Source organism: Schistocerca cancellata, unplaced genomic scaffold, assembly GCF_023864275.1.
Source record: "Schistocerca cancellata isolate TAMUIC-IGC-003103 unplaced genomic scaffold, iqSchCanc2.1 HiC_scaffold_1148, whole genome shotgun sequence".
NCBI lineage: Eukaryota > Metazoa > Arthropoda > Insecta > Orthoptera > Acrididae > Schistocerca > Schistocerca cancellata.
The window spans coordinates 1,807,812-1,821,301 of NW_026047147.1; positions in this window are offsets into that span (position 1 = coordinate 1,807,812).

Here is a 13,490-nt window from a genome sequence, read left to right on the forward strand (position 1 = left end):
GACTTGCCACTGATGCCTTCCGCACCAGCCCTGTGGACAGCATACTTGTGGAGGCAGGTGTCCCTCCACTGCGATTGAGGGGCCAACATTTACTGGCCGCTTATGCTGCCCATGTTTCTAGCTTGCCCGGGCATCCTAACTATCGTCTACTATTCCCAGAGTCGCACGCCCATCTTCCAGAAAGTCGGCTCAGGGCTGGATGTGCGAACGCGGTCCGCGTCCAAGAGCTTCTCTCTGGGATTGGAGCTTTATCTCTTCCGCCTCCTTTTAGGGCATCTCAGCGTACACCCCCGTGGTGTGTGCCTTGCCCTCGCCTTCAGCTGGAATTGGCACAGGGCCCAAAGGACTCAGTCCCTCCGGAGGCCCTCCGCCGCCGCCTTCTTTCCCTCCTCGCAACGTATCAGGGCTCTGGCATATTTCATATTTTACACTGACGGCTCGATGGTTGCTGGTCGTGTCGGTTATACGCTAACTCTAGGGGACCATTCCCAACAATGTTCATTGCCAGCTTGCTGCAACGTTTACACTGCTGAGCTGGTCGCCATCTTTCGTACTCTAGAGTATATCCGCTCCTGCTCAGGTGAGTCCTTCGTCATTTGTAGCGATTCCCTGAGTGGTTTACGAGCTCCCGACCAGTGTTTCCCTCGTTTGGTGATGGCTATCCAGGAGTCTCTGCATACTGTTGCCCATTGCGGCCGCTCTGTGGTCTTTGTGTGGACCCCCGGTCATGTTGGTATCCCGGGCAATGAACATGTTGACCGCCTGGCGAAAGAGGCCACGAGTAAACCATATGTGGACATTGGCCTCCCAGAGACTGATATGAGGGCAGTCTTACGCCGCAAAGTTTGTGCGCTATGGGACGTTGAATGGCGCGAACTGACCAAGCGTAATAAACTCCGTGCTGTCAAGTAGACGACAGCTGTGTGGCGGTCATCCCTGTGAGCCACTCGCAGGGACTCAGTAGTCCTTTGCCGGCTCCGCATTGGCCACTCCCAGCTGACACACAGTTATTTACTGTGGCGGGAGGACCCTCCTCTATGTTGCTGCGGGGCGGCTTTGACGGTGGCCCACATTTTGTTGGCCTGCCCCCTTTTAGCTGTGGTCAGGCAGGCATTTGCGCTGCCTGATACGCTCCTTGCCCTTTTATTTCATTACCCTGCTATGGCTGGCTTAGTTTTACGTTTTATTCGGGCAGGGGGTTTTTATCGTTTAATCTGAGTGTTTGTTATGTTCTTTTGTGTTGATTCTGGTCATTGGCCTACGATTTTAATCTCAGTTTTTAATGTGTTTCTCGGTGGTTGGCTTTTCCTTTTTTGTTTCTGTGGTCGACCAACCACCGTCACACTCTGTGTGATTTTAGTTCGTCTTGTCTGGTCTTTGTCTAAGTTTCCCTTGTTCTGTGTCGTCTGTGATCTATTCTGTTAATCGCTTTTATTCTCTGTGGGTGTTTTTAATATTTGGAAAAAGGGACCGATGACCGTAGCAGTGTGGTGCCTTTACTCCCACAAACCAACCAACAACAGAATCCATGAAAACTAGTTTCAGTAGGTTGTTTAAGTTCAAAATGATTTCAGAAATAGCTATATTTGTATAAATCACCATAATTATTCTGTAGATAGTTGTATAGTTCAATAACATTAGCATGTACCACATTGGAATAAAGATCAAAATATCTGTCAAGAATGATAAAAAGAATAGTAAATATTATCGAGCCACAGAGTAAATGAAAACCTATCTTTCAGCGCAGAAAAGTTATATGACAATATCCATCAGTAAACTATTACGAAAGACAGTCAAATAAACACCACACACAGCAGTACAATAGAAGAAACTAAGATGCTTGTCTCACTATTGAAACAAAGCTATTTCCTTGTATCAGTGGAAGGAATCTGTGCACAGATTACTATGAAAACTTCACTGAGGTAAACTTATGTTCAATCTTTGTATCAACTGAAGAAAGTTGCACACGAATTGCAATGCAAACTTCCTGAAAGTAGACTGTGTTCACTGTTAACTATGTGGAATACTTTATCGAAATAAGTTTGATTTTTCATTAAAACATACCAAGCATGAGACATAAGAAATATGGGCTCCTCATACAACTACACGTAAGTGATGAACCAGAAAGTAGTTGTACAGCTGCCTTGTGTGCAACAAAACATCATTTGGAAGTCACAGATATTGAACAATTGCACTAAAACGATGATAGTCATTATCAAATTACTGCATGCATAATATAAGGAAAGGGGAATTGGCTGTATATATGAAAATTGGAACAAAACTGCAGGCCACGGTAATAATTGAGTATCACAGTTAAGTTATTTTAGCTCTCACAGAAATTTTTTAAACTTTATCGAGTAATTAAAGTGCTAATATTTAGTAGAAATAGGACGTCATTATTTGTGGCTATTTCAATATTTGTTTCATTTTGTATAATACTGACTGTACTAGAGGTACTGGTTGGGGTAATTGCTGTCCAACTTCGGTTTTTTCCCAATAATAACAGTCCCAACTAAAAAGGGCATAGAGTAAATTAAGCATCGTTGCACTGTTGAGTGGTACTTAAGTAAATAAATTAGTGAAATCAAAGTGAACTAGAAATTAGAATATAAATGGAAAACTTGGTTTAGTTTGGAGAGTTACATACTGGCACACAGTGGGCCGAACAGCAGAGGCAATGACCGGCTCACGTGTTTCTCAGTTGTCGTAGGTGAGCAAAGGCCCTCGCCTACATTCCAAGAGCCAATGACCGACGTTAAGAAGAATCTTCGAGAATCTTTTCAACGTGACAGAAGAGGCAATGGCCGTGAAGTCGTTCACCTCCAGTAAACTGAAGTGAATAAATACGCGAGACGCAGTGGGCCCGACAGATGAAGACGAGAGGAAGACGAAGGCGAAGACGGAGACGAAGACGGAGACGAGCGACGAAGAAGACGAAGAAGAAGCGTAGCAGTTGTTTTGAGTTAGTTTCGGTGCTGAAGATCGTCAGGCAAGAAGAGACTACATCATGCACAGACGCACCGAGTCCGCCGCTGTAATAGAATAGCAAGCAGCAGCCTCAGTGCCAGAAGAAGAAGTTAAAAGGTATTTTGAAGTCTGATTTTACATACCCGGGTGACTCGTGAGGACGGGAAGGAGACAGCCTCACTTCAGCAGTCACCTGTGAGCTGGGATAAAGACCTGACAGCCGAAGACTGGCAAGCGGGAGTCCGTGGTTCGAGTCCGGGACACTGGCCTTCCCCCGCCGCGACGCTCTGCTGGACGACGCACAACACACGCGGCCGCTTAGAGAAGAGAAACACTGGGACGCCACATTCAAGGTATCATCACCCGATGCACGACGTCGCTCGCAATAATTAAACGGGCCACCTCGCGCTGCGCGTCTCCGGTCAGCTGGGCGAGACGGCGACACACACCGCTACGCGTAATCAGACGCCGCCGCCGCTGCCGCCGCCGCCGCTGCCGCAGCAGAAGGCTACGCAAACGACACGGCTGCCGCTCTCCGAACCAGAACGTCCAGTAAGATAACAGTTGTACGAAACTTTCAATAAAAGTTATCTTATGTAAAAATGATGTTTCATTCGACCTCATACCCGAGCCAAGGAAGTACCCACCCTGCCCACATTTTGTAAGAGAGAAAAGTTTATTTATTTAATATGTTCACCCTGACAGAATACTTGAGAATGCTCATCCTGACAATTGACAGCATCAAAAGAAAAAACCCATTTACATTGAGTGACAGAAGTGTCACATTTAGTATCACAACTGTTACAGCACTAACTCCTGTTATTTTTCATGAAACGAATGTGAACTCAATGGTAAACGGTTTATCCGCCTATAATGGTCATAGGGCAGAGATAAACTATCTTCATTGGTGATGTTTAGTTAAAGGAGAGAGAAAGTTCAGATATTAGAATCATAAGTGGTGACTCAGCTTCACCATTCAAAGAGAATTTACTATATGAGTAACAGGAGAAAGTTTACTGAGGGCAGACAGAATAAGATAAATCTCTCTCCAAAAAGATATTCTTATAATTCTATGAATCCACTTATCCTTTAAAACATACCAGAGATAAATGAAGTGGGAACAGATAAAAATTGCCAGAATACTTTCACTAGGAAATCTAGCTTGCCAATTAAAGACATCAGGCAGAAAATCAGAAATCTCAAAATATTCAGAAGAAACAAAAGACTATGTCACTACCCACTTGAGTATTTTATGAGAATCCTTGTACTTTCAATTAACGCTATTCTTCATATCAACCAGTTTCTTTTTAATTCCAGGGAGTAGACAGATAATCTCTAAAATGAATAATGCAACATAAATGCTTAGCATAAAGTAGTAGACGAAAACGGCAACTGGATATTACAAAGGAATGCATTAACTTTTTTCTACTTTTCTCCTGACATAATTTATTATTTGAATACCTCACATGATATGCCTTCTGGCTGTTAATCCATATCTTGACTTCTTCAGCAGCATTGGATTTATGGGACGTGATGCATCAATGAATAAATAAAGACAATAGCATAAAACAAACAGAAAATTATATTTAACCCAGCAATAGAAGAACATAGTCAGGAAATCCAACCTTTCCTCCTCCAATTTGTTCTCATCACGGCAATGTTTCTAAGAGCTGCAGTTAATCTAATGAACGCCGGTTACTTGTGGAACTTTATACAAGGTTAGTTTATAGTCAACCAGCTGTTTCCTGGCATTGTAACTATGTATGTAAAAAGAGGTCATAAGTAAGGAAATGTTATGTGATTTTCAGACAATACTATCTACATTAGAATGGTGCCCTGGATTACAGTAATTGGCATTAGAACCAAATTTGATTACATCTATCCACAGAATACCAAAAAATATCAAAACATAAGTAAAAGTACCGATAGGAAAAATTGAACTGAGAAAGTAAAATGTATTTTATGGCAATTGCAAGAACTCTTCAAAGTAGCAACACATCCCAGCTCAAAGGCAATGTGGAACAGCAAATATTTACAGGTAACAATAATTTTTAGAATGGATGTAGAAGCAATCATGAAGAAAGTCAGTGGTAGCTACATTGAAGAAACTCACAAACCATACAAAGTAGGCAGTTCTGTTACAGCATTACAGGAAAAGGTAGATCAAAAGGAACTGTGCTTGGATGGCACATTATGTAGCGGGTTGCCAGATTCCATCATGAACCTGTAAGCAGCTGGATAAATAATTTCCATATGAGAGAAAACCTGCAAGTTGTCTTGTTTGTATGCTAGTCTGTGCCTGTTACACACAAGATGTATTTAAAGCTTTACAAACTTGAATAAAAGCCTTTATCATCAGCGTCGTCAATAAGCATATATAAAGTACCAAGTATTATCTCACATAAGTGCTCTATATCTTCAAAATCTGGAGATGCGCAGTTTTCAACAGAGTTCAGAATACTTTTGGTATCGTGAAAACAATTTACTTTCATAGGAAATTTATACACTACAGCACCAAGAAAACTGGTATAGGCATGTGTATTCAAATATAGAGGTAATGAAACCAGGCAGAATGCGGCGCTGCGATCGGCAACGCCTATATAAGACAACAGGTGTCTGGCGCAATTGTTAGATATGTTACTGGTGCTTCAAAGATTTAAGTGAGTTTGAACGTGGTATTATAGTCGGCACACAAGCAATGGGACACAGCATCTCCGAGGTACCGATGAAGTGTGGATTTTCCCGTGCGACCATTTCACGAGTGTACTGTGAATATCGTGATTCCGCTAAATCATCCAATCTCCAACCGCTGAGGCAGGAAAAAGATCCTGCAAGAAAGGGACCAACGACGACTGAAGATAATCGTTCAATGTGACCAAAGTGCAACCCTTCCGCAAATTGCTGCAGATTTCAATGCTGAGACATCAACAAGTGTCGACATGTGAACCACTCAATGAAATATCATTTATAATGGCTTTCAGAGCCACTCGTGTATCCTTGCTGACTGTATGACATAAAGCTTTACGCCTTGCCAGGGCCCGTCAAGAGTGACATTGGACTGTTGATGACTGGAAACATGTTGCCTGGTCGGACGAGTCTCTTTTCAAATTGTATAGAGTGGACAGACATGTTTGGGTATGGAGACAACCTCAGGGATCCATGGACAATGCATGTCAGCAGGGGACTATTGTAGCTGGTGGAGGCTCTGTAATGGTGGGCTTGTGCAGCTGGAGTGATATGGAACCCCTGATAAGTCTTGATACGATTCTGACAAGTGACAAATCTGACCACCTGCATTCATTCATATCCACTATGCATTCCGACGGACTTGAGCTATTCCAGCAGGACAACGCAACACATCACACGTCCAGAATTGCTACAGAGTGGCTCCAGGAACACTCTTCTGAGTTTAAACACTTCCACTGGCCTCCTAACTCCCCAGACACGAACATTTATTGATGATATCTGGGATGCTTTGCCACGTGGAGTAGCAGCGCCGTCTTGGGCGCCTTGTCACGATCAGTGCGGCACCCGCCGTCGGAGGTTCGAGTCCTTCCTCGGGCATGGGTGTGTGTGTTGTCCACAACGTAGATTAGTTTAAGTTGGATTAAGCAGTGTGTAGGTTTAGGGACCGACGACCTCAGCAGTTTGGTACCATAAGACCATACCATAAATTTGCAATTGGGATGCCTTGCAATGTGCTGTTCAGGAGAGATCCTCACCCCCTCATACTGTTACGGATTTATGGACAACCCTGCAGGATTCATGGTGTCAATTCCCTTCAGCACTACTTCAGATATTAGTCGAGTCTATGCCACCTCGTGTTGTAATAGCACTATCCTTTGACAATGCTTTTACTCTAAAGCCTAACATTCTACAGCCAGCATGGTATTAATCTTTTAGGCTATGGAGCTAAATTAAGAAGATATAAAGATATGACACAACTGTTTTTAAAAACAGCTGACATATGTGATGCGATGGAAACAAATAACACATTACAAATTTATCGTCATTTACTCACATGATGTGCATGCACAAAATCCGTTCTGGGTACTACAGCTAGCCAGCGATTTCTCATTTTCTCGCATTTGGGAAATCGGTACATGTACACTTTCATTTCGTATACATGTTGTCCTCTTTCTTTCTCGGCCTCATTTTTCCGCAGGTGCAGATACGCAAGTTTTATAGATTAATTGCTGTTTTTTGCAACTGCAGTGAAGTCTATCTAAGACAGACGCAGTTCGCTTTATTCTAAACCATCTTCAGTTGCCACTGTGACAATATGGTTTTTTTCTTTACAATTTTGTTTGCTAGGATAATGAACAGTTCGTATGCTTTACTTACTACTAAAACAGTTTCAATTCTTATGGTTACTAACGGTTTTTGTTATTGTTTACTTCATTATTGTTGTTCATCCGTGTGTGTTTCCGGTATTTAGTACCCAGCGCTTTCACTATACTAAATATTCACGTTTCTGTGTTGAGAAGTACTAGTGTCGTCTCGCCATTTTGTGTGTTTTGTTTTGTTATTAGGAGATGCGTTCTTCTTCTGTTTGGTTTGGTAATGGTGGGAGTATCTGCTATCGCGCTGTTAGTGTTTATATTTTACGACTAGTGTGTGTGTGTGTGTGTGTGTGTGTGTGTGTGTGAAGGTATCATGTCTCGATTACTGAGTGTGTAATTTATTGCTTTATTATGGCACAGTCGTGTATGATCCAGGGTGGGGGTATTGTGTAGTTTGTGGTATTATGTAGTGGTGTGTAGTGGGTTGTTCTTTCCCTACAATATGTTTTATTCGTTTAAATACAGCCTGGTTGCTGATGTTTGTCTGGTCATTTATTATGTATTTCTTCTCTATTTGAGATGTAAGCTTCTGTGAGAAAAAAAAGTTCTTTTTTGAAAAATTTGAGCTAGCAGTTAAAAAAATCTATAATAATAAGCCATTAATTGCTATATGTGGTGATTTCAATGTAGAAATGGCAAGCACAGAGGGGCTAGTTACAAGAATTTTTCTGAATAAGCTAGTATCATTGGACCTATATTATACAAATCCACACATCAATAAAAGGTTTGCATCACCCCAGTTCCCAGAATTCCTGTTGACTGTGGATATTTTATCACAGACACAGTTCCTTTGACTGTCTGAAGATATCACTAAACCTGCCCAAAGATATAAACACCCGTGCATGAGCACCACTTATTAGACAGATGGGGGTCTGACAGCTGATCAGTTCCTGTCATTCCATCAGGAAGGAGGTACACAGCTCATGTTGTGCCAGGAAGGGCTCTCAACAAGGAGAGTGTCCAGTTGTCTCAGAGTGAACCAAAGCGATGTTGTTCGGACATGGACGAGATACAGAGAGACAGGAACTGTTAATGACATGCCTTGCTCAGGCCGCTCAAAGGCTACTATTCCAGTGGATGAGCGCTACCTACGGATTATGGCTCGGAGGAACCCTGACAGCAACGCCACCATGTTGAATACTGCTTTTTATGGAGCCACATGACGTCGTGCACAATAGGTTGCATGTTGCGCAACTTCACCCCCGACGTCCATGGCGAGGTCCATCTTTGCAACCACGACACCAGCGCAGTACAGATGGAACCAACAACATGCCGAATGGACCTCTCAGGATTGGCATTCTCTTCATCAATGAGTGTCGCATATGCCTCCAACCAGACATTCAGATATGTGTTTGGAGACAACCCAGTCATGCAGAACGCCTTAGAAACACTGTCCAACTAGTGCAGCAACTTGAAGGTTCCCTGCTGTTTTGAAGTGGCATTATGTGGGGCCGAGGTACGTCGCTAGTGATAATGAAAAATGCCATAACGTACGATACGTGAATGCTTTCCTCCGACCGATAGTGCAACCATATTGGCAGCATATTGGGGAGGCGTTCTTCTTCATGGACGACAATTCGGGCCTCCATCTAGCACATCTTGTGAATGACTTCCTTCAGGATTACGACATCGCTTGACTATAGTGGGCAGCATGTTCTCCAGACATGAACCCTATCGAAAATGCCTGGGATAGACTGAAAAGTGCTGTGTATGGGCGATGTGACCCACCAACCACTCTGAGGGATCTACGCCGAATCGCCATTGAGGAGTGGGACAATCTGGACCAACAATACCTTGATGAACTTGTGGATAGTATGCAACAATGAATACAAGCATGCATCAATGCAAGTGGACGTGCTACTGGGTATTACAGTCACTGGTGTGTACAGCAATCTGGACCTCCACCTCTGAAGGTCTCGCTGCGTGGTGGTACAATATGCAATGTGTGGTTTTCATGAACGATAAAAAGAGCAGAAATGACGTTTATGTTGATTCTATTCCAATTTTGTGTACAGGTGCCGGAACTCTTCGAACTGAGTTGATGCAAAACTTTTTTTGATGTGTGTAATTGTGCTACACATAAGAATGTATGCATAGACATTATTGTAGTGAATTTCCATAGGGGAGACTTCACACTCAGGCTTGGAGGAGAGGGTCTGGCAGATCATGAGCCTATACTCCCCACACCATATAACAGGTAACCAATTAAAATCGAGCGACTTGAAGTGGTACTGGCAAGAAGTCAAAAGGAAGAGTACATAAGAGAGTTTATTGAGAGTCTAGGTAATGCAAAGTAGGACTTGATATGTAATAGTCAATTGGGGAAGAGGGGAGTTGAATTGAGCGTTGATAACTTTCTAAATAAATGTACAGATTTATGGTATTCTTAGTCTCCAGAAAAGAATCTCCAAGTGCACCTAAAAATATAAGGCTGAACAAGCTTACTCTAGAACTTTCAAAAACCAGAGAAAACACGCTCATACTGTACTAGGCGCATAAAAATGTCTGTACCCAAAGGACAGAACAGAGATAGAACATTTATAGGACCTGTCTTAAATGCAAAAAATTATGCAAAGCTAAGCTCCTCATGGCTAAAACTGGCAGTGGAAAACTAAATGGAAAGGGCCCCAAATAAATGCAAGGCAGCATGGTAAATAACAAAACAAGGGCACACTAAAATGCACACAAGCAACTCTGCTAGACGCCGAGGAATGAAATCAGTATTTTTTAAACTCTATTTAAGAAATGGAAACCAATATTAAAGCAACAAGTTGATGAGCGATGGACCTGATTAAAGCCCCACCGTCAGGTGATCAGGTATTTCAATGGAATATTATCACATCTGCTGAAATTATAAAAACTATCTCCAAATTTTCACATTCTAAAAGTACGAATTACTATTGGTTGTCAAATTACATCATTAAAAAGACATTACTCTCAGTCTCTACACCATTTGCTTTTATTTTTAATAAATGTATAGAATTTGGAGTATTTATGAATCATTCAAGGTATCAAAAGCTATTCCAGGGGACAAAGAGTATCCCCATAGCTACAGAGTAGTCTGAATTGTGCCAATATTTTCAAAGATATTGGAAGTACTGCTACACGCACACAAATAAGCAGCTACTTCGAAAAACTTACTCTCCTGTGTAACAATCAGTTTGGTTTTCACAAGGTGAGAAACAGAGCTGAAACCTTTTTGAAAACTGAGACAATAAATTAAGACATATTCTACAGGTTAAAATCCAGATGGAAGAAAGGATCGCCAGAATTGGTAGTCAGATCACTCAGATAAATGAAGACGCGAAAGAATCTAGGGAAAAGATCCAGGTACTAACACAAGGTCAGCTGCAATTTCGCACTGACGTGGATAAGGTCCAATTGGACATCGTCAACGTTGACAAAAAGATGGAAAAGGCGAAAAAGGCCACTCGAACAGCAATACAAATTTCGGAAGAACAAGTGATTCAAAGCAAGGTCGCACAAGTTGCACTGAAAAAGTGTGACCAGCGGATCAATAAAATAAAACTTAAAAACAAAGATCAGTTTGAAAAGCTTCGAACGAAGTTGATACAAACTATCGAAGAAAAGATCGAAACCACTTACACCTGTAGCGAAACAACTGATACGTCAAGCATTAATTCAGTACATGAACACGCGCTCTCTAAGAAAGTTCAAGTAGAAGAAAGACCAGAAGTAACACTTCCGCAGAAGTCGAAACAAAAGGCCCCGACTAAAGTGACACATGACACGCCACAGAACCAGGCACAGCGTCTAGAAAAACGGGACACATACAGTCAGCCGATACCAATGGAAAGACAAGCGACTGAACCAGTAAACCCGATGACACAATATAACAGTAGTGCAGGTACAGTACCGCGAACGACGAGAGTAGAGACAAACGAACTACATTGTTCACCAGTGTTACGATATAATGCGAATATGGGTCAGGAAATTGAGAATAGGCAGACAGGCAGTGGATTGCCTGAGAATAGGCAAGACAACACAAGGAATGGCAGATTATTTGAGTATATGAATCAGGCAAAACCCGGATTTATGAGTAGATACAACACAGATCACTTTTTGTCAGAAAATTCCAACATTTCAAGGAACAAGGCGGTAGCTTGCATGCACGCAAATTGATCGATCAGTTCCAGGTACGCTTGCCAAATCATAGGAGCTTTGCTCACACACTTCACTTTATTTGTGCACACATGTCAGGGACAGTAGCGGAGGTGATGCAAAAGATCGCTGCTACCTGTACGTCTTACCTACAATTCAGAACAGCATTTCTCGAAAGATATTGGTCTAAGGAGGCGCAAAACAAAATGAAATACGAGTTACTTCAGATGACACCATATGAAAACTCAGGGGAAAAAAGCGTTGTAAAATTCCTTGACACCACAGACAAAAAGAATCAATGCTTAGATAAACCATACAGTAACGGAGAGATGATACGTCTATGTAGAATGAAGTTACCGGTAAAGTATCAACAGGCGACTGTAGGGAAAAATGAAAATACCGAGGAATTCAAAGAGGTCTTAAGGGAGCTCGAACTCATGTTTAAAGAAAACGAGATGAAAGAAAAAAGAAAGGAAAGGGAACAGCAAAAGGAAAGGACTAGGAACGAATATTCTAATAATAATAATCGTAATCCTAATAATACTAATTTCAGGCAATTTAACAGCTCAGGACAGTGGCATAATGGAGGTAATTAGGATAGAAACGGGAACCAGAATAATTGGTACCGGAATAGGAATGGTAATCGATACTCATACAGTGGTGGATATGGGTTTAGGAACCAAATGCCAACGGTCAAGGGTACTTTGAAAGCGGTCACGATGCCAGAAACAGCATCTGGCAAGACCAGGGTGAGAATAATTACAGACAGAATCATAGTGCACAGAGACAAGAACAGCACAGCAAAGGGAAACCAGAAGTAAGGCCACTGAATCCTGAAAATCGTAAAGATTGACAGGAAAATACGGAAGAGGTTAGGCAAACTAACGTCCACCCATTAACACAATCAAAACAGAACATTTGTTTCTTCCAAGTAGATAAATCAAAATTAGAAAAAAACTGACTATAGCCACAATTCAGATAAACAGGGACTTACGAAAATTTTCGATAAAGAGTCAGCACCAGATACACTTGAATTACGCTACAGAGCCTGGGAAAGCAGCATAGAGTGGGAAAATTCTGAAAGTGAGGATGAACTGCCACCATTTCCGTCTGCTGAAGAATTGGGCGATGAAGAACTGTTGACGGGACTTAGCGATGTATTTGACGAGAATCAAGTGAAAGATCATGATGGAGCAGAGCAGAGTATCGCAAATGAAAACAAAACACAGACAAATCGTCACTTCTGCCTTACGGAACATTCGGTCAACAGCAATGAGATGTAAGATCACCCAAGGCAAGTTTTCCACAAAGAAACGCTTCACCTTGGGTCAGAAAGTATTCGTAAAGACTCATTACCTTTCACACAAGAGCCAAAATAAATGCCGTAAATTTTTTCCAGACTATAAAAAGCTGATGATAATTTCCAGAATCGCTCACGAAAATGCCGTGGAGCTAATGAACCCAAAAACAGGTAAGTGTATCGGCATCTACCACGTGAGTCATTTAAAAGCAAGTGAATGAAAAGAACAGTAAAAGAAAAGAAAAGACACAAAGGGGCAAAATAAACCTCATATCTTATACTAATCACTAAATAAAAGATAATTAACTAATCAACAAATTACCACATTAATTAAAAGAGAGATAGAAAACTGGCTAACAATCTTCTTGTATCATTGAGTACACTGCAACAAGTACACAAACAATAAAAGATGCACAACTAATAAAAGAATGAAGGAGTGGTAGGCTACAAAAAAAATACACACACACACACACACATATATATATATATATATATAAAACCACAGTGAAACTAGGAACAATAGCTATAAATAAATAATTACAAAAATTGTTAAGAATGGCTGAGAAAGTTAGTTGGAAAATCCGAAAGAACAATTTTTGCCTGACATTGTCATTGTTTTCCTTGGCATTGACAAATCGCAGACATAAATTTTGCCACAAGGGGGGGAGGGATATGTAACGTGGCGTGGTCTCCTGACCTTCATTTCTTACATATTCCGACCTTACCATCGTATTCTGTGTATCAAGATGTTTCATTCG